Source organism: Cryptomeria japonica, chromosome 11 (assembly GCF_030272615.1).
Source record: "Cryptomeria japonica chromosome 11, Sugi_1.0, whole genome shotgun sequence".
NCBI classification, from domain to species: domain Eukaryota; kingdom Viridiplantae; phylum Streptophyta; class Pinopsida; order Cupressales; family Cupressaceae; genus Cryptomeria; species Cryptomeria japonica.
Window position 1 is genome coordinate 111514771 of NC_081415.1, and position 23830 is coordinate 111538600.

Genomic DNA, 23830 nt, shown 5'->3' on the forward strand with positions numbered 1-23830 from the left:
CTCACATCATTATCATTATCATACATCTCATTTTTAAGATACATCTCACATCATTATCATTATCATACATCTCATTTTCAAGACACATCTCACATCATATCATTATCATACATCTCATTTTCAAGATACATCTCACATATCATGCATCATGCAACATCATCATAGAATCATCAAGATCATATATAAAGCATCATTCATCAAATACATCACATGTGGAACAAAGAAAGCGGTGTCGTATATATATATATATATATATATATATATATATAAAATGATCAAGTATACAAAAGATGTCATGTCTGTCCCAAAATATAACAAATGATCAAAATACAATAGAGACAAGGTCTCTTAGGTATGACTATCTCCTGAGGGTGATGGTATCACAACAGATGTCCCCGCACCTGGATCTCCAAGTGGATCCTGTCGAGGTGGCCCAGTCACACCCCTACTCTCTATCCTTGATTGACTCTGAGATGACGAACTAGCATTAAAGCTAGGGGCCCTCTGCTCTCTGGGGACTAGGTCCTCATAAAACTTCCTATAGTACTCAACCACCATGGTAGTGTGTTGTATCTCCCTCAGTGTGTCTTGCATCAGGGCACCTACTTTCACTCTTTGCAATCTCTTTGCAAGCTCCTCTGCTCGACCTCGATGCTCTCTCTCTGTATCCTGCTCTGTGGTAAGCTGAGTAATCTGACGTTGATGCATCAATAACTATGTCTGCAGATGCTTCACTAACAACTGTAAGGATCTAATCTGAGCATCCTCTTGGTGAGTGGGAATCCAAATCTGCAGGGGTACCTATGTAGTGGTACCCCCTGTCCCTCTCCCTATCCTCGGCGCTGGTGGGGGTAAAACATCTGACCTCCTCCTCTGGGCTGGCTGCCTAAAATCATTTGTCCCTCTCACTCCTGCTATCACCTCCCCCACTCGCCCACCACCACCAACTCCAATAGCCAAACCTCCCCACCCTCTATCCTCCATGGACTGCAGCACTACCTGCTCAACCCGTATCCCTCTATCTCCACCAACTCTACCTCTATCTCCTCTCCTCCCTCGATCTCCTCTCCCTCTATCCCCACACCGACCTCGGCCACCTCCTCCACCATCTCCATCGTCATCACCTCCACCATCCCCACCTCCCTCATCCAGCTCCTCTCCCTCCTCTCCACATCTACTTAGCCTTTCTAGCTACTCATCCTCATCCTCATCAAAAGCGGGAATCATCTCCTTTGGATCCGATATCTTGGCCACCGCATGAGCCACAAACAGTGCTGCGAACTCCTCTGTCATACCTACATCCACTATCTTGTAGAAATAATCCCAGATCTGGTCGGCTAGGTGAAAGAACTCCTCAACCACCGCCGTGCTATCAATTGTGCGTCCCCACTCTAGCACATCCTGCCTCCATCGAGCATACAAGCATGCTCCCTATGGTATCCCTTGTTGTCATCCATATTGCCGCAAAACTTGGCGGTGTAGAAATCTCTCAATAACAAAGGGCATCCGCCCTATCAAATATCGAGACATGTAGACATAGGGCATCTCCATCCCATCCTCTGCCCACACCTCACAATTCATATATGGTCTCTAGACAACTGTGTCAATATCATCCAGCACTCACCTCCAATGCTCTAATTTGCCCAGCTTACGCTAGACAACTATCCCTCTATATCCATAGGCATAAGCACACCCAACAGGCCTGTCTTTGTTTGCAAGGAGCCTCACTGCGGGAATATGCTCCCATGCCCACACTTGTAGCAACATAACCCCAGTTGATAGACTCCCATATCCCAAGTACACCACCTGATGTAGGATCCTATATAAGTGGGCCAGCATAGCAGACCCCCATGCAAATCGGTGACCTTGTGTCACCATGTCCTCCAAGACCAATCCCCATCCCACTACCAGTCCCTTCGACCTACGGTCGGGACATAAGAAACCACCTATAAATCCTGCTAGCACTGATAGTAGGGGAGAATAATCTAAATCAATGAACTCCTACCAGGGGATCTCATATCCGCAAATCGTATCATCTTGTAATATCCGACGAAGACCTTTTGTGCTACCCTCCTCGGTCTGCTCATATGGAAAAAGAGAACCTACCATGAGAATCTGCAAAACCCGATAGCAATCCTCCGGTGTCACTATAATCTCAGTCGTCGCCAAATGAAAGGTGTTGGTGTCACTATGCCATCTCTCGGCCAAAGCTGTCAACAAACCCTGATTAATGATATACTGGGGCATCTCTAACAAAGAGGATAGTCCACATCTCTCAATAATATCCCAGTCTTCCTATGTCAGTCATGGTATCAAAGACCACGGTCTCGAAAATCTCTCTCGCAACTGCACAACCCCAAGTCGCTCCTGTCACAAACAAAACATGTCCAATATCAGTTTCCTCATCAAAACAAAATTCATATCAAAATCAAATTCATATCAACTTGAAACGTTGAAAATCTAATCAAGTTCCACATCATATCAATTCATATCAATATTAGATCATTTCAACTTGAAACACCGCAAATCAAATCAATTTATCTATCAAATCCATGTCAGCTTGAAAAGTAACTCAAGTTTCACAACCATATCAGCTTGAAAAACAACTCAAGTTTCACATCCATATCAGCTTGAAAAACAACTCAAGTTTCACATCCATATCAGCTTGACAAACAACTCAAGTTTCACAACCATATCAACTTGAAAAACAACTCAAGTTTCCCATTCATATCAACTTGAAAAAATACATATCAAATCAAGTTCATATCAAATCAAATCCATATCAAATCCATATCAACATCAAATCAACATCAACTTGAAACATTGAACATCAAATCAAGTTATCTATCAAAAATCCAAAATTAGAACTCATATCGGACAATTTATCAAAGCAACACACAACAGGCATGCAGACTGATTATTGCACCCATCCCGGAAAAACTAGCAAACACCTACTTACCCCCAACTCTCTTCATTCATCTCAAAATCCTATTTTCCTGAATATTTTCCGCCTACGCGCTAAAAACTTTTATCCACGCGCTAAGCTGCTAGCTATGCGATACCCGAAATCCCCTATGCACTACCAAATGCACCCTAAGTGCTAAAATGCACCTATGCACTGCCCTAATCTTTCTTTGCACAACCTAGAACACCCTATGCACTAACTTTATCTATGCACTATTCTACTCTACTGTTGCGCTGCAACCCTCACCCTATGCGCTAATTTTATCTATGCGCTATTCTATTCTACTGCCGTGCTACAATCCTAACCCTATGTGCTAGGTTACACCTATGCACTAGCCTAACCTACCCATGTGAACCCTTGTCAACCCTATGCGCTAGGTCTTACCTATGCACTACCCTTTATTCCCTACGTGCTAGCCTATTAACCCGTTGTGCTAGAAGAGCTTGATGCGCTATCCTAACCTACCTATGCGCTACCTGAACCAACTTGGATGCTACCCTAATATCTAAAACTCTATGCGCTATCCCTTTTATCGTATGCAGTAGGGTATAGACCCTACGTGCTAAATCGTTAAAATCCATATAAAAAATTGAAAAACATGACTAAAAATGACAAAACGAAAAGCAAAAAGGGGCAAAAATTGATGACTTACTGATGGTCCATACGTGGCAGGCCTCCAATACCTCTAAACGTGCTCGAATCGATGAGAAGCATGGGAACCGACATTTTGTCTTCTCTCCGAATGTCACTTTGTCCAAAGTCAACAAACACATGATACAAAAGAAATCACTTTTTACCTTTTTTATAGGGTAAACAGAAATTAGGGTTACGTGGTGGAACATGTAAATTGCTCGTGGTCTCACTTCTAATGCTAACAAACATCATTACTGGGAGATGAATCAAATAAACACATTCAACATGGACAAAATTTTAAAAAGCCATGAAATTTATCAAATCAAATCAAATTTTCAAATTTTTGATTCATCTCCCGATGGGGCATTATCAACATCATTTATCAAATCTGGGGCACGACATGAACATCTCAATATACGACATCACACTGATCACTGATCAAATTTTGACGACACATCAATTTTCGTTGAATCAACATGTGCACACATGCCACTTCAAAGAGGGGCAAAATGTAGACATATAAAAATGACCAAATTCGTAAATGAATATTTAATGATCCTTTTATTCTCATTCCTCTATTTAGTTAAATCTAATTTAATTAAATCACCCACATTCCTCTATTTAATTAAATAAATTATTCAATTTATTTATTTAAATTCACTTAAGCCTTTTATATCATTTAATTGAATAAATCATTTTATTTAATTAGATCCCTTCTTTCTACTTTTAATTAAATTTTCATTTAATAAAATAGTTCACCCCAAATAAATAAATCTAATTTATTTAAATTCCCCACTTGCAACCAAATTAAAATAAAGCAATTTATTTTAATTAAATCCTATTATTCCTCACCTACTTGCATTTTCCTACATCTCCCACTTGCCTCCTAACCCTCTTCCTAAATTCTTCTAGAATCCCTCTAATCCTAATCAATTAACCTAAACCCATCAATTATCCCCTTTCCCTAAATTTGAGGAGGTCACTTCTCAAATTTGGAGCAAAGTCTTCCAAAGGCATTAAAGCCTTTATGCCTTCAACAAGCTAACTTGTTGAATATCCCCAAATTTGGAAGGACTCTTGCAAATTTGTCCCCAAAGTCTTTCAAACCATTAATGGTTAACTAACCCTTAGTGGCATGGTTAGAGACTTTTTGCCTAACTCAACCCTCATCTAACCCAGGGGTCTCATCAAGCATTCATTGCTTAAACCATGGTTATCCCTTTAACCCTTCCACAAGAGTTTATCCTTTGGGTAAAACCTTTATCCATTGGATAACCCTAACCTAACCTTAACTCTTACCTCCTAGGGTAACAATGAGGTCTTCTCAAGCATTTAATGCTTCTTACCTCTCCTCTCAAGCAATCTTATATTGACAATTGTCACCATTTCATTGGTGAGAATTGTAAACATGGATTGATAACTTTCAATCCTAGCCCTTGATAAGATCATTCAATCCTGACCATCAATTGCCCCATTTCTTCTATAAATAGAGCTCTCATTCCTCCATTTCTATCATCCAAGTCTTTGGCATCATACTTATACTCAATTGTAGCATGCATTTAGCCTCTCTTTGTAATAGAAATAAATCTAATAATCATTTTAGAGCATTTCTATTATCTTAGATTAAATCATATAACTAGTATATCATGTTAGGATAGTATTTTTACTAACCTTGTCATCGTATCATCTAGTTTAGTTTATTTGTTAAAATCATGCATAAGTAGGATGCATTCATACTAAATTTGATCTAAATCATCCCTCGATCTTGCATTTGTCATCCCTAAGTCACTTTTCTCAGTGATCTGAGAGAAAAGGCATTGGTTTGAGGGACCTTGTGAGATACAGAACCATGGAACACTCCTTGGAAGTTGAGCTATTCCTCATGGCTCCATAACTTGCACCAAGAGTCCCATGGGTGTGTGGGCGAGTCTTTGAATATTTTCATGATTTAAGTTTTATTGAACCGCTTTTCCTGCATACACATGTATATACTGGCAAGATGTTTGAGAGTGGTTTTAGATCTCTAGGAGTTATAATAAAGATTCTAGGTTTTAGAAGATCATATAAAATTTTAGACAAACAAATTTTAGTAATCAACATGCTCCTATCAGGATTCTTTTACTCTTTTTGTTTGACTCTCTTTATTTCCTCCAAACTCTAGACCTATCTCTCTCTCTCTCTCTCTCTCTATTATATCTCTCACCTTTCTCCCCTTTCAAGGTCTCTCCCAGCTTCTCTCCCTCTTTAGCTCACCTTCCTTCCTTATGCCCATTTCTCTCTCTCTCTCTAAGTATCTCCCTCCCTCCCTCTTTAACACAACACCTCTCCATCCCTATCTCATTACCCACCTACCCCCCCTCTATCTCTCTCAGCTCTATATCTTCCCCTACATCTCTCAACCCTCTCTCATTAGGTTCTAGGTATCTAACTTCTATATCTCTCCCCTCTTTGGTTCTATCTCTCCCTGTCATTTCCTCTTTACCCATATTTTTCTCTCTATGAACTTCTCTCCCTCACCTCTCTTCCTATCTCCTCTTTAATCCTCTCAATCACTCCTTGTTTACTTCACCCTCCCTCCCTCCTTAGTCAACTCCCTCTTTGTCTTCATTCTCTCATTTTATCTCCCCCTCTCCTTGTCTCTCCCTCCCTTGTATAGAGTTTAGGGAATAGGGTGTAGAATAAAGGGTATAGGGTTTAGGGTACAAGATTGATAGTATATGGTATAGGGTTGAGGATATTTCCTATATTGATACTTCCCTTTATCTCTCTCTTCCTCTCTCTTTATTTTATTCCTCATCTATCACTACCCTCTCTAGGTATCTCTCTCTTTCTTCCTCTCTCCTTTCTATCTCCCCCTCTATCCTTACCCCCATATCTATTTCCCTCCATCACTCTCTCTTATTCTCTCCCCCTCTCTTCAATATCTCTCACCTCTCTCTCTCTCTCTCCCTCTCTTCTCTCTCACCCCCTCTCCCCATGTCTAGGCCTCTCTCTCTCTCTCAATCCCTCCCTTCCTCCCTCTCTGTCCCTCTCCCTCTCTATCACTTGGTCTCTCTCTTTGGTCTATCCCTCTCTTTCCATCCCTCTCAACCCCTCTCTCTATCTATCACTCTTAGGTGTCTCCCTCTCTTACACTCAGTCTCTCTCTCTCTCTCAGGCCTCTCCCTCTCTCTCCCTTACTCCTTTCCTCCCTCCCTCTCTTTCTCACATGGTCTCTCTTTGTCTAGAGGTGAGAGACCAAAACCCTAAGGGAGAGAGGGGTGAGAGACCTAGGGAGAGAGATAGAGGGGGAGAGAGTTGGGTAATAAGATAGGGTGGTAGAGGTAGAGAGGTATAGATGGAGAGATGAAGATACTTGTACTTAAATGCTATATTTCATGTATACATTCTTGTTCAGAGAGAGAGAGATTGAAAGAGAAAGATAATTTTCCAATGCTAAACATTTGGCTAGCACCAAATTTGGTGCTAGCCAAATGGAAATTTACTTTTGAAAATGCATTTCCATTTAGCTAGAGCCAAATTTGATGCTAGCCGAATGGAAATGCACTTTTGAAAAGTTGGTGCTCACCTTATTTGGTGCTTGCCAAATAGGTTTGATGTGACCAACCCTTAGGGTTGGCATACCAAACTATTAGTGCATGCCAAATATGGCGAATTCCTTATTTGGTGTGTGTCAATTGGCTTCATTTGGGCAAAAAAAATTGGCAACATTTTGGTCCCCAATCTTGGTGTACTTACCCAATTATTATTATAAATTACAACTGGAGTTCAAGTTTTCTTGTTATAGTGAAACACATATACATAAGTCATGAGTGCAATGATGGCCTACATGCCATGATGATATCAATACAAGGTAAAATACAATATACAATGATACAAGGGTAAGTGCACCAAGATGGGGAGCCAAAATTTTGCCATTTTTTTGCTCAAACGTAGCTAAATAAGGAGAGCACCAAATTTGGTACTAGCCAAATGTCTAGCATTAGAAAATTGTCTTTCTCTTTCACTCTCTCTCTCTCCCAACAATAATATACACATGAAATATAACATTTAATTTTGAAGTGTGACTTATATATTAAGTTATATTTCATGTATATATTGGCAAGATGTTTGAGAATGGTTTTAGATCTCTAGGAGTTATTGTAGTACCCTTGCCCTAATCATTTTCTAATCTCGGCATGACCTTGATTAGTTTATCATAATATAATGATTATAGTCAGATGTTTTGATTTTAGTACATACCTATTAATGTGGGTTTCACACCAATTCGTATGCAAGTTATTAATTCTCCTATTTCATGTTATTAATCTCAGGGTAACACTTTCATTAAGTATATATATGTATGCATGTATGATTCTTGGTTGCAGGAGATTTCAGGTACAGTACTGCATGGGTGCGAGGTTCGTCTCCACCTGGATTTGCAGGTTTGAGTGTATCTCTTTGATCCTTAGAGTTTGGATTAGGTATGCGAATCATTTGTTTGTGTGTCTTTCTTGGGTTGCGTGTTTTGTGTGTGGTTAAATCGAGTAATTTATCCTTATTATACAGTTGGATTTAATGTGTGTTTACGCATTAGTATTTTTTGGGACTAAATTAAATAGGCTCCATTTTTATGTGATTAATCGTTAATTGAATTGCTCAATTCAGGTTGGTAGCAAGTTCAATTAAATGGTTAATTGTAATGTTAAATTTAATCTGTTTATGTGGTTGGAAAAGAAAGATTTAAATTTAATTGCAATAGAATTAATTTAATCTTGTTCGCATTTTGGAAATAGAAAGGTTAATTTTAGTTAATTGAGGAAATCAATTTTAAATTGAAAGGCAAGTTTAATTTATTGATATAGTTTAAAAGAATGTTTTTTTTTGTGATTTATTTTAAATAAAAATTTAAAATCCAAAATAAAAATTTTGGTCAAACTTCTCCCATTTAACCTAGGTTTTTGGAAAAATATGGGAGATTGTTTTTTTTAGAAAATATTTTTGGATGGAAAAATTTGGGGGTTTTGGGAGGAGAAGGAATTTCTTGAGTTGGAGAATTGGGCTCATCTTCAATCTTGCCAGGATTGCTGAGCCAGGTAGGCCTCTAGTTTATTTCATTGGCTTCTTGTTTTAAAGAATTTGTTTTGGATTTTTGAAGAAATCTATTTGTGAAGATTAAAAATCTCATCTATTTGGGGGAAATGAAACAGTTGTAATTTTAATTCCAATCCAATCCCCTCTTGTTTTGTTTCCATTCCAAGTTTAGATAATGGTTGCTCTGGTTGTTTTAAAATAAAAAATAAACTTGAGTTGCCTGTTTACAATAAAAGTTTGTTTAAATTCCAAATTAATGCTTTCTCATTCAAGCTTTAATCAGAGCAATTTGTCTGGGTTTGGATAATGGATGTTAATCCTTATCATTATGCCAGTATGGTATTGTTTTGGAGAGATTACCCTTCCTAAATCTGGGTATTTGGAAATGTTAGAAATCCATGCTTTCTGAAAATAAAATTAAAATTTAAAGTCTCTGGGAGACTATTTTTTTTGTTATTGTATGTTTTTGACGGTAAATATTTAAAAAAAGAAAAAAGAAATTATTATTTTAAAGTCTCTGGGAGATTGTTTATTTTGCTGTATATGCATTTTTTTATTTTTATAGTAAAATAAATAAAAATAAAAATAAAAATATAATAATCCACATGGAGGGGCATAACCCCATCCACACGGGAGGTAGTCGCTACCAAAGGTAGCGACTGCTACCTATTAGTAGAAGCGCTACCACTCGTAGCGGCTGCTACCTATTGGTAGAAGCGCTACCACTGGTAGCGAACTGCTACCAAAAGGTAGCAGCACTACCATTAGTAGCGGACTGCTACCTTTTGATAGCAGCACTACCATAGGTAGCATGAGCTACCAAGGGGGGGCCCATGTGGAGGTCCATATGGGTACCCTCCCCCCTTCACTTTATTTTTTTTTTAAATTGTTTTTTTCTTAATATTTTTTTTATCAGGAAAAAAAAAAATATTATAAAAGTCAAATATTATTTTTTTAATGTTAATGTTTTTTAATTAAGTTTTTAATTATGATTAATTGTTCATTGAGTAATAAATTATGATTAATTTGTTATTAATTATTTGTATAATGGAAAGTGTACAATAATTAATATTCAAATTCTATTTTATTATTAATGAATATTTTTCTAATTAAATACTTGATTTGTTAATATTGTTATTAATTATTAATTTGTTATATTTTATTAATCACGGATTAATAAATAAATAAATAAATAAATAAATACATATATATATATATATATATATATATATATATATATATATATATATATATATATATAGTTAATTTTGGTAATTTTTTCTTCAAGTGCATAAGGAAGTAATTTGTGGATTTGGGAAATGTTTGACCATTCTTGGTTCCTTTAAATGTATATTTTCTTAATCGGAAAAGTGTAACTTGTTTCCAGAGAGATGAACTTGGAGACATTATTTTCGAACCAATATAATCATGAAGTTTTATTTGGAGATTAAATAGCATATTTAGTCGGTTAATGTTTATTTAATTATATTCATGTGAATTTGGTTTAAAAACTCGTAATGATGTATGTATGTTATGTTTTGATGCATGAACCTAAGTGAGTTAGAAAACCAAGAACAACCTATATCTAGATGAGGTAGATAACTGCAATCTAACTTAGATCATTTAGAAAACTTGATCAATATTTAATGTTTAAATCAATATGGAAAAAGATTGTCTTTTTTGGTTATTGCCTATGCAAGTTTTAATTTCTATATTCGCTTTTGCTTAAGTAATGACAAGCTTTGATTTGTTGAATGGACTTGGTCATATGGTTGATTTGGGTACCTGTTTCTATCCTTGGTCTCGAGTTTGACTGTTGTTTTTGTTGAAATGTTGTAATTGGTCATATCCTTTATGCGGGTGTTGAATGATGTTGGTGGTTGACCATAGCTAGTCATGTCTCTAGTTAGAATACCGTCTGTCAGTGCACCTCATATGAAGTCATGTTTGAGCAAATGGTTGTTCCCTCCATTTTGAACTTCGTTTGCTTGACCATGTGTATTCCTTGGTTTTTGAGTTCGTTTGAGTATAGTCTAGTGCCGTATGAGAAAGTGGCTTTCAATTGGGGGCCGCGCCCAAAGTGGTTGTTGGGTAACCCATCAAAAGTGAGTCTAATAAGTGATAAGCTAATAGTATATTAGAGTGTTAGTTAATGAATCACTAAGTAAGATATTTGTGCTTCACACATGAGATGAGTGCTAGTATAGATTCGACATGCAGTGAGAAGGCCTGAGATGGCAAACCATCATCCTTGTCTTCACGAAAGGATGTGAAGGTCCACATGAGGCTTGGATGGGCCAAAGGTTTAGAATAGGTTGCCAGAGTAACCCAGTGTATGGGGCCAGAACCTATGAAGACCTGCCATGGTAACCATACCAGGTCATGTGATGACACTTGTCCCTATGTTCGCTAATTTGTTGTTGTGTTGTCTTGATAGGAGCACTTTTGTGGAGTCATCCTATTGCTTATGCCCTTGTGAGTACTTGATATCATGCTAGACCTTGGGCTGCAATGACTTAGTTTTATGGATGCTCCAGCAGACCTTGGTATTTGCTTGATTATGTTCAGTTGGATCCTTTCCTATTCAGGGATCATTTATGCATTTATTGACCAATGTCATTGTTTGTATATTGGTTATGTTCGCCTTGATGGGAGGATTGTAAATGATGAGAACCTTATGTATTATGAACTTATTTAATTACCAGAGGGGTCTTACAGTTGAGCAGACCCAAAGATGTATCCCTCTAGGGGTGAACTCCAAGATCAATTTGGTGTTATGTGATACTTATGCTCTTATGTTTCCTTTTTCAGTTTTAGCATGTATGAATAGCATTATGTTAGAATGTATATAGTGGATTAGATGAAATCAATCATAAATGCATGTATGCAGTCATTCTAATTAAATGCAGTAAATTGGATCATGAAAGATGGTAGCTTAGAATATTGGAATACATTCAGTTATTGATAATGAAATTAAGTATGCATGGAAAGGTCTCATTAGTTTATGATGGAATTAAAGTGTGTGATAAATTTAGATGTATGGCTTATATTTTTAATGAAAAGCTTGAACGTAAGGTATGAATAAATCTTAATGGATGAACCTTATCTTGTGATCTATATTTTTATCTTACTGAAAGAAATTATCCTTGTTTAAGAATTATCTTGTTATTAAGATAATCAACTTATTGGATTAATTAGCATGAGTTAAGTTAAATGTGGAATTAAGTAATCACGTTGGGAAACTCTTTAGGTGTTAGTTGAAGTATTCTGCTATGTAATTTGTCTTTGATATCTCGTTGTATCATTATGCTGTGTTTAACTTAAAAAAAATAAAATTATTTGCACTCTATTCTTGTGTTTTGTTTTAATCCCTTCGGGGTTTCCTAGCAGGGCAGTACAAGTTATAATGTAGATTATATAGGTTTTAGGTGATTATTTAAATTCATAAACTTAGTCAAATTTAAGTAATCAACATACTTCTATCAACATTCTCTCACTCTCTTTATGCCACTGTCTTTATCTCCCCAAAACTCTAAACCTAGAGATCCCTCCCTATCACTCTTCCTCCATCCCATTTCTAGCTCTCTCTATCTCATTCTCTCCTCTCAACCCTAAGATCTAACACTACCTTTTACCTATATTTCCTACCCTTCACTCTCTACTATATGTTTTCTCTCACTCTTTGCACACCTCCCCCTCACTACCTTTATTTCTTTAGGTCCCTCCCACCTTCTCTCCCTCAATAATTCACCTTCATTCCTTACCCCCATATCCATCCCTTCCTCCCTCACTTTATTCTATTCTCTCTCTCTCCTCTCTCTCCTTCTCTCTCTCCCCATCCCTAGGTCTCTCTTTCCATCTATCTTTACCTCTCTATCTCTCCATCCCTATCTCATTACCCACCTCTCTTCCCACCTATCCCTCTCACCTCTGTCTTTCCCCCTAGGTATATCATCCTTTTCTCCCAAGGTTCTAGGTCTCTTATCTCTCTAGTTATTCACCTAATTCTCCATCCCTCTCCCTATCTGCTTACCCCTCTTTCTCTCTTCAAATGTGAACATCTCTCTATCCCTCACCTCTTTACATCTCCCCTCTCTAGGTCTCTCCCACTCTCTCTCCTTCTCTACCTTGCCTTCCCTCCTTACCCCCATCTTTATTCTTTCCTACCTTCCTCTCTTCCCTCTCCCTCTCTCTCCCCATACCTACTTCTCTCTCTCCTTTAATATATACTTCTCTCTACCCCTCCCTCTATATCTCATTACCCACTTCTATCTCTCTCCCTTGGTTTCTCACCCATATCCCCTTAGGATCTATGTCTCTCACCTCTAGACAAAGAGATCCCAAGTGGGAGAGAGAGAGAGAGAGAGAGAGAGAGAGAGAGAGAGAGAGAGAGAGAGAGAGAGAGAGAGAGAGAGAGAGAGAGAGAGAGAGAGAGAGAGAGAGAGAGAGAGAGAGATGTTGGCATGAGCATGTTGATTGCTGAAATTTGACTAGGTCTAAAATTTAAATGAATATTCTAAAAACTAGAATCTACATTGTAAATCCTAGAGATATGAATTATTCCTATCTCATGTGAAGGAATTTTTTCTACTTATTAGGAGGTAATAAAGGTGGGGATGGAGGAAAAGGATAAGGTGGGTACCCTACACCTTCTTTATAGTAGTGTTGTGTAAGTTCCACTGGGACCCTAATTCTTTGTTCCATACACCAAAGATCATGTCCACTATATATCTATTTAGTGAGTATATTAAAACCAACATTATAATGTTCTTCTAACATTAATGGAGAAGGAATCACATCACAAATGCCATTTAAATGAGTTGTGTAATCATATGTGGGTCACAAAAATATGAATGGATGAAGACGGATTATTTTTTGGGTGAGGATGTAGATATTTACTAGCATCATCCATACCCTATTGAGTAGTATTATTAGGAAGGGAGTACTTTATCATTATAATATCCAAGTACGTGTAATATAAGTTTTTAGAGGGGAGGAAAAATATTTATACTTCAATATTTTATCTCCACTTAAAGTAATTTTAAGTGACATATCATTTAGGAAGTGAATGAAATCTTCTTGCACCAAAATATCCTAATAAGTAGAATGGTTTCTAGGAGAGGAGTGAGCATCTCTTTTCATCAATATGTTAGGATGGCAATTGCCAATGTCCAAGATATGTTTCACTTGCACTAAAGTATCCATATTGAGACAAAAAACTTTGGAAGAGGGACAATAATACACCTCATCATTATTTATAGTAAGTGTTCCAAAGGTACAATATAAAACATATACAAATATTTTTGGAGAGAAACTATTTAAAAATATTTTTTAAAGTGTCATTGTGTAACAAATGTGAATACAATGGATAAATGCAAGCAATGTTAGACAAAAAATGCAACTAGTTAACTAATTTTAATATAAAAAATGTGAATATTTAAAAATGTTCTTAGACACAAAAACGTAAACAAATTAGAATGTGCAAATGTAAGATGCATTTATATGAGTTATTTGAAACTAAATCAAAAGATATGCAAGCATAAGAGACACCAGGTTAACCAAAATAAAATGGATCTCTAAGATAACTAATGCAATATAAAGATCTCAATTCCTTTCATAATAGTGTAACATGGATACATCTAACTACTATTCTCGAGGGAGAGCTATGCATTAAGATTCATTTTCTTTGTATTGAAAGATTGGGACAATGAAGTGTGTGCGAGTCAACTAGGCTAATAATTATAAAATGAATAAAACTAACAATATGGAGTAGATATAGAATAAAAAAATAAGAAATAATAAAGAGGATGAGAGATGGAAACATAGAGTGGTACGTGAAACTAAAATTTGAAGTTGATTGTAGTAGACAAAAATAATAGGCACCCTAGTATGTAAGTTATGAAGGCTTCAAGAGATGGAAAAATGTGGAATCAGGGAGCTATGCAAACTTGTCTCCTAAAGATTTGGATCAATATAGATGGACAAGGGCACTGGACATAACATTCCAAGGGTTTTTTGTCTATTCAAAAACTAGTGATCGATCTCACTATATACTCTTCACATTTATAACTATCCTACTATTAGATCTACACTCGCACACACAATAAATGAGGTGAAAGGGTTGTGTTGTACTAGGGCTTGCCTAAGTCAAACATTGTGTTGGTACTGTCACCTCCACTACAATAATGATGAAATGAAGATCTTATCTTGCAAGAGACAAAGGCTAAATGAATGATAAATGTTGAAATGATAAGATTAACTTAGGTATGAAATCTAGTCATGAGGTTCCACATAAAGGTAAATTGAAGCAATGTTCTTTGGATGTCTTGCAAGTGTTAGTGCAATAAAATAATGATAACAATGAATGAGAGGCATGAAGATACTTGAGTGTAGATAGCTTGTAGTCTACTAATCTACAAATTAATAGTTCATACCTTGCATGATCTCTCTAGATTGGATTAGATTGTAATACTTGATAGACCTTATGAAGGATAAAAGATGCTCTTTATATAGGGATTAGAAGATTATTTCAAGTACAAGATGACAAATAATGATCAAATACAAAGATCAAGATTAGATCATGAAAGGTAAAGCTCAACAATGACAACACCCTGAATTTGAACCCCTTTTGTTGGGACTAAGGTGCTTGGTGCTTAGGTCCACCAAAAAAGCTCCTTTTAAAGGGAGAGCCAAGTATCAAGGACGTTAACATAGAATCTAGTCTTAGATTTTGCATTTGATGTCAATTTAAGTGTAGGATTTTAGGATATCATAGAGAAAAAATGGTCTTAAAATGAACTACGGGAAACCAGGATAAATTAGGTACAAAATCTAGAGCATGAATTTTTTTGGGTAAACAATTTATGATGCTAGACATTGGGAAACTTCAGGAAGGAGGGTTTCATCCCAAAGGGATTTTCTCCTTTATATTGATGTTATGATTTATATTTATTTAGGTTTTTGATACATTTTTCTACAATTATGTACTATTTTTTAATTATACTTTTAAAAAGTTACACATATCTCCTCTCAAGATTAGTGTAGGAAGATGTTTTTACTACTTTTTCATCTTTACAAAAAATATGATAGAAAAGAAAAGATTGACAATTATTAATGTTGAGCTAAACTATTCTCAAAGATATGACAACCTTATGACAGCCTATCAATCCAATCAAGAAAAAATATAAAAAATTAGTTGTGGTGGTGTTGTTCTTCCCATTTAGGTTGAGACCCCACTAGAGTATTATTGTTCAATGTTTAAGTGGAGATGAGGTGCCCATTTGTGACCTCACTAATTCATAGCTCTCTATCAAAACCATTTACCCACTTTTAAAAATAATAGATTATAAGCTTTAACATTTTTTTAAAACAAAATTATAATCAAAATATTTAGTTTTTTAAAACTACTTAGATATATTAAAGCAATAGGATGTTCATAAAATATTGAACTCAAACCAAGCACTAATCTATTACATACAAAAGATATGTTTATGGAATCTTATTAATTTTTTATAATAAGTGAAATTGAAGTGAAAAAGGAAAGAGTAAAAACAAGCATCTCGTAATATTAGAATTTATTTCTTATTGACAATCAATTTTTATTATACAAAAAATTTAACAATATGAAAAGTACATCAATATAGTTTTAAGTAGATATTCTAAAAGACTTGAATTATTCTACGTTTTTATACAAAAATATGTAATTTTATTTTTTTCTAAATAAAATAATTTTACATTTTTCTAAATAAAATAATTTTACATTTTCACAATCTTCATTCAAATTACAAGATATTCAACCAAAATAAACTTAACTTTACTTATTACTTAATTTAATAAACAATTTTATATAACACCACTTAAGAATCTCTTTTCAAATAACAACACAATCAATAATATAATTTAGTGAAGATTCTACTACCTTCAAACATTTTAATAAAAGAAAAGATTAATGAAGGAATACGGAACAACTTCAATTTGGCTGGTAGAAGAGAAAGAGTTTGGTATTTCTAAGGATGAGTTTGATCCTATGTTGAGTAGCTTTTGTTATTCTTCCGCCTATCACTGATATCTCCTCCAGCAGAGTGTACGTGTTCTTCACGAGATGCACAAATCTCACTTTTTCCGATGCCTCCAATACCTTACTGTTACCTTCACTGCGCTTCACCATCAACAAAGCTCAACGAAGGAGTGTTCACAAAAACAAAATGGCACGTTGGGATAAATAGTTGATTCCAATTAATTGCAGGCTCTTTGGTTTCCATTCATGGACGGTGTTAAAGGCATGTGTAGGTACAGCAATTCCATGCAATATGATTTGCGTACTTCTGTATTTTTAGTTGTAATTTTTAGAAAGTAATGTTTGAACGCATTTCCTTCATGAATAGTGTGAAAGGCATGTGTAGGTACCAAGATTCTATTCAAGATGACACGAATAAACTATGAAGTCTGACACTACTACACAAATGAGGGATTTAAGACGTTAATTTATGAAGTCTCCACCCCATGGACGGGAAAACTCTTCTAGGTTTGGCGATCTTTGTGCCCTTGGTTCTGCTATTCGCAAATTAAAATACTTGGATAGGTTATGTTGTGCAACGAGATACTCTTTGGGAATTCGATCCGACGACCTAGTGGCTATCAATTGAAAAGGTACGTTCAAAACTCTCCTTCGTTTCAATCCTCTGTAAAAGTAATTTTAACGACATGGTGTAAAAGAAATTATACTGTTTACTGTATCAAATAGACGATGCAAGCTTAGTTCAAATATACCGACATGGACCTTAACTTGATATCTTTCTTAGATAGTAAGAATCTGCCCTAGTTTAATGCTGATACTCAAGAGTATTAAGCTCACTGCTTATTGTATGATGTGTATGGTAGAGACTTGCTTAAATGGTGTGGGAATGGATATGGACTGTCCATGTCGTTTTCCTCCTCTCTATTGGACTGTCTTGGTGATGTTTTGTTATTAGATTGTAGGAATCTTCTCAGATTTATTCTAATCGTGCTGTGATAAATATGAAGCTCAAAATTTGTTATTATATTCAAGAATCCTCCCTCGGAGTATGCAGTTTAATGCTGATGCTTTATGTATTACAGATACAACTCACTGTATCGAGCAAATGGTAGACTCTTACTGCAAATATATGGTTCTGGATCTGAACCACCTAGAATATATGGTTCTGGATCTGAACCACCTAGAATATTTTCCACTCTGTCTGATGTTGTCTAAGTGATTTGTTTTGTTGTTCAATTGTAACAAACTGTGTAGATTAGCTCTTGAGATGCCAGACATGGTTCTAGCCCTAATGTTTTGTTATTAGATTGTAGGTATGTACCCTTTAGAAACACCTAGTCTAGTGACGTATCTTGGATGTTGCTCACTGTATCAAGCAGATTCGCTCTAAAGATGCGAGTATAGATCTAAACTGTTCATAAGGTTCCACGGTTCCACCTACGTGATGTTGTCTTAGTGATATTTTTTTATTACTATTAAAGATTATAAGAATCTACACTGACATAATTCAGACATGGAGTAGAAGATGCAAATTTGATATTTTTCTATTAGATTGTAGGAATCTGCCACTTGAATATATGTTCTAATCTACAACAAGTATGAGTTCCACACCACATCAAGCATAAATCAGAGATAATTTGAAATATTTAGGAATATGGATTTGAACTGTTCAATCGACACATTTTCCCACTATTTGATTCTATATCAGTGATGTTTACTTATTAGATTGCAAGCATTTTTTGTAGACTTACTCCAACAATGCTGGAATGTTCTGAATATGATTGTCTGCTATTAGATTGTAGAAATATGCCCTCAGAATCCATACTGTAATTGTTAATTCCCACTATATTAATTATGTAGATCACTGTATCAAGTTCATGGATCAGATTTACTTCAAAGGTGTAGGAATGAAACTCAACTATGCATATATTGCAATTTTTTTTCTTATTTGATGTTGTCATACTGATATTATATTATTAAAATTCATTATTCAGGAATCTGTTCAGTTTTACTCCAATAGTGCTAGAATGGATTCAATACCACTATTTTGCTGTTAATTGTAGGAATTTGCCCTTAGAACGCCTTGTCCAAGTAGACAACCCAAGAACATTTTTTTATCAAGCATTCAAACCAATGTGATGAGCCACATTTGGTATTTATTGCAATGGAAATACCTTTAAGTTTATTATACTTCAACCCGATGATACTCACTACTGCAGTTGGTCTAATTTTCCTTAAGTTGTGGCATGTGAACATTATTTAATAGACAATTTTCTGGTTTAATTTTTCTTGCTATTTTATTTTTCTACCAAATCATGCCAAAAGTGGAATGTAACCAGGGGATTTTTGTTTGGATCAAAATACTATTTATTAGTTTTCATGCCTTTTATGTCAAAGCTTGCAACTTTTAACAATGGTGAAATAAATGCAGAACCGTCATTGTTGATAACTGCAGATCAAGTAAATTTCACCATCCTTTTTCTTTTCTCTATAGATAACAGTAATTTAATCTTGGTATATTGTCAATATTCATATATATCTTTTCTTAGTGAATTTCTATTTTATTCGATGCAGAATACCAACTTCATAGATAGAGACACACCATATTACATCCTACAAGAAAAATGTGCATGCATTGTAGAATTGAATCAACACATTACGACACATAGGACACAATATGGAGCATGAATAATCATTTTTATTTTATAATAGCATGGCATGATATAGCTTTGAGACTCACGAGATACTTTTGTGTTGATTTTTCTCTAAACTTTGTCCAGTGCTTCACTCTATTGTTTGCACACTACTCTTTTCACTATGTGACACCTCACAACCACTAAAGAGATTGTTTTCTGCAACATTGAATGCTTGGGACAACCATCCTATCCCTTTGAGACTGCATTTCCACTGCTATATTTGTGGTTATTTGATCTTTGTCCTTGGCATTCGCTGTAGTTTTCAAATTCTCACCTAGACAAATAGTCAAAATTTTTAGTATTAACTTTTTCGTTTGATGATAGATTTACATGATTCCAATTGGAGATAAAAGTATATTCAATATTGTATCTCCAATAGAAACAGGTTTTGAAGAACAGAAGAATTGATTGGTAGAATGTGCCAATGAACCACCTGAAAATGTGAGTTTTAGCAGTGCAGATTTAGGATAAGCAGTCAGTATTTTGGGCATAACTTTCTCATACGATATTGGAATTGAGTGATTCAAATTGTTTTGTAAACTAGGTTCATAGGGGAATATTCCTTATAAATAGGTTTTAGATATTCAACAATTTGGTCATCCAAAAATTTACTGCCCTAACTCTGTTCTTACTATGTCCTTGAGTTTCATGTGTGACACCTAGTGGGTACTTTGTCCACATCTTTTTCGTTTGATGATGGATGGTGTAATTCCAATTGGAGATAAAATTAGATTCAATTTTTTTATCTCCAATAGAAACAGTTTTTTAAGAAAAGAAGAATTGATTGGTATAATTTGCCAATGAAAAACAGGGAAATGTGAGTTTTAGCAGTGCAAATTTACGATAGGCAGTCAGTATTTTGGGCATATCTTTCTCATATGATATCAAAATTGGGTGATTCAAATTGTGTTATAAACTAGATTCATAGGAGAATGTGCCTTAGCAACAGGTTTTAGAGGTTCAACAATTTGGTCATCCAAAAATTGACTCTGTTCGTATCTTGTCCCTAAGTTTCTTGGGTGATACCTAATGGGTATTTTGGCCACATCTTTTTCGTTGGTTATACAAATTGAAAAATTCAAATTGGGTTAGAAACTATATTTTAATGGCTACTTTGGATAGAAATAGGTTTTTAAAATGTGCCCATATGACCCCCAAAAATAGGATCGTCCCAACTGTGTTTTCAGTGAAGTCAATGAACCAAAATGCCATAAGAGTCTAATAAAAAATATTATGCATCATGACTCGTACATTTTCAACTCTCAAGAATTATTCCTTTATTACAAACTTGTGATTTTCTATTTTCCCCAATGTGTGATTGTCATAGGGTTTGTATAGGACTTTTTAGGCCTGGAGTCTTCTTTTATGTATGCTTACAGTCTTTGTATTATATCCATAGGACTGCCCTATTCATTATCTTTGAGATATTACTATTGAACACATGCACATCATTGTGATGACTCCTCATTTTGCAACTATGTCAGTGATTAAGCCAACCTTGTTTTCTTTCACATACCCTTCATTTAGGACCTCTGTGCTATGTATTTGTTGTCCTTAATGATTGTTATTTCTCAAGTGTTGCCAACAAAACCCTTGAATGCATTCTTTGCATTTTGGCTTCTTTATTTTGTGTGATGCTATCTAAACAAGAGATATTTGTATTTCTGCTCTCTAAGACCTATTTTTCCTTTTGCTCTATCATGACATTGTACTCACTGCTGCTATTAGGCCCTTGTAACTATCATTTGCTTCTCAATGTTTTGTTCTTGACAGTATTATCCTCTTTTCTCCTCATAATAGTGATGTCTTCTATTCATCCAACATGAATTTGTCACCTAGAATAATAATCTCCAACCTTATGTTGTTGTTCATAAATGTTATCACATGATAATTAGTCTTATCACTATAGCCTTTGTGTTAGAATGTTACCCTTGTATGATGTTCATGGACTGTTTTGAAACTGTATCAAACCCTGCATGTTGACCATCTCATGGGCCTAATACATAGTGAAGCATCACTACTATTCCCTTTATTAGTCTTTATTTTTCCACTGTCAACTGTCATCATCAATGGTGTTGTATTCTTGACAAGGTAGATATGGGTTCATAGCTGTCCATTAACTTTCTTTCCCATCCATATGACTATCATTTGTGATCCTTCCCTTTGTATGCATCATAGCCCACATTGTCTCTACCACTGTGACCTGTAGATATGGGTTCATAGTTGTCCATTAACTTTCTTTCACATCCATATACTATCATTTGTGATCCTTCCCTTTGTATGCATCATAGCCCACATCGTCTCTACCACTATGACCTCTATTTGCCTTTGGATTGGAACCCTTAATGAGGAAACAAGTTGTTCTTCATTTTCATTGATGACCATCCCTCCATGCTAATGATTTTAACCAAAAATTGCTCCTTAGCTATCATAAATTACTCTTGTATGTAATATAGCAAGTTATTTACGATGATTTGTTGCATTGTAATTTATTGATAATTTTTATATTTATGATCCCTGTCTTAATGTATTAATTAAAAAAAACACTAAAATGGATAGTTTTGTGTTATTTGGGAATCTATCAAATAATAGACTAATAATTTGCTTGGTTGTTTTAGAGCCTTGGATAATTGCAGCATAGCTAGACAAATTTCTGGTCTTATTCTCCTCATGCAGAATTACATCATATTATTAGCGGTAATTTAACCTGGAGGATTAACAAGAGGTACTCATTATTTTGTGTACTACATAATTTTTAAATTTCTAAAATTACTAAATTATGCTTTAAATAATATAAATGCTATGTTTTAGTAGAATCAAAATGCAATTTGGAGAATCATTGAACCCGAAAATTATTTCATAGGAATTTCAAAAAGAAAATTCTTTTTTCAGAAATTTTGTTGTCTAACCAGGGAAATCTATGGAGATAAAATGGAGGAGTTTTCACAACGGTCTTGTTACCGTTCAGTGTGGTGCAATTCTGAGGGTGACTCTAGAGAGCTAGACAAAAAAACTGGGTTGACTATAGATGAACAACTTTAAATTTGAGTCTCTTGCATCTATTGTATTCTTGAGTCTTAAAAGGTATTTTCCTAATTAGAGAGCAATATCACAATCAAATTATTTTCATTTTGAGTATCTTGTGCCCTTTGTCATTCTCTTTGTTCTTAGAGCTAGAGTTCTAATTTCTAGGAACATTTTATTTTGATTGTATAAGTTGCTTCTTTTATAAAAAATAATCTTGGGATTTTGGTATGTGCCTCTAATACTACTTTTGAATACATAACATCTAATGGTTTCTTTCAATATATAATGAACTTTTTTTTTGATAGAAAAACTATTCTACATATATATACTCATCAAGCTAACTAAACCTATATCTCATGACTGGACATAAGAAACCTATGGGAGGGCAGCTGAAAGGAGGTGAAAGGGACATGATTGTGAAGGACAAAATTTTGACATCAGGGTTAAGATATATTGTCACCAAAGTTGCTATAGTTTAGCTCAAACATAAATCTGGAGGTTGGTAATTTAAAATTCCAGAAATTTAACATTTTTTTATTTGGATATTCATTTGTATCAATATCATGCTATAAATTACTTCCAAGATTGGAAAGAGTTAGTTTTAGAATCCATCTTAAGTGTTTTGATGAAATTTATTCAGCAAGAGGGCTATTTGAATTTGTAGACTATTGATTTACAGCTATTTTGCATTGAACAGGTTCACACTGAGGATTAGAATTAGACCATGTAGTTGCAAATTCACAAACATAAATGTATCATTCAAATTTTTTGTACATTCTCTTTGTGTTGCATAGAGCTGGCTAGATATTCTAAGGTTTTGTCTAAGAAACACAGTTATTTTATTTTCAAGGCAACACAAAGTTGTTTAATACAAAAACACAAAATGGATTGCAAAATGGTCACATGTTCTCAAGCATTATTTAGACTTAAAACTCACTACTAAATCAAAGGGTGTTTTGAGACCCAAAATTCTGAATGATAAAATTATTCTTTAAAGGGTGCTAGTTCAAATGCAAGAGCATCTCCTTTACAAGCAGGAGGATGGTGGTTCACTACTAAACCAAAGCGTGTTTTGATACCCAAAATTTTGAATGATAAAATTTTTCTTTAAAGGGTACTAGCTCAAATGGAAGAGCACCTGCTTTACAAGCAGGAGGATGGTGGTTCAATTCCATCGTGCCCTAACATGAATTAATCAATGATATTGTATTTTATATTTAATAATATTGATTTATCTGAATGATGAGCTATTTTTAAAATTTATTGTTTTATATAATCTCTAAAGAGACAAAAGTGGTACTCTCTAATAAGAATATTTTAATCATCTTAAGAAAGACAATAGGTGAGATTAAAGACAAAAATACAACTGTCTCTCAAGAGACAATAATACTGGTATTTTTTATTGTCTTTATAAAGACA

The 23830-nt window shown here is 35.0% G+C and overlaps 1 long non-coding RNA gene and 1 other non-coding gene across 2 annotated transcripts; both read left to right on the forward strand.

The window, feature by feature from the left end:
• The first annotated feature begins 17188 nt into the window (after positions 1–17188).
• Positions 17189–23337, forward strand: LOC131037597 (uncharacterized). Its single transcript, XR_009104255.2, has 5 exons — positions 17189–17320; positions 22003–22109; positions 22297–22468; positions 22783–22909; positions 23109–23337. It is a non-coding gene; the product is annotated as an uncharacterized LOC131037597 (long non-coding RNA).
• A 185-nt stretch (positions 23338–23522) lies between these two features.
• On the forward strand, positions 23523–23595 carry TRNAV-UAC (transfer RNA valine (anticodon UAC)). Its single transcript has one exon. It is a non-coding gene; the product is annotated as a tRNA-Val (tRNA).
• Positions 23596–23830: the final 235 nt, after the last annotated feature.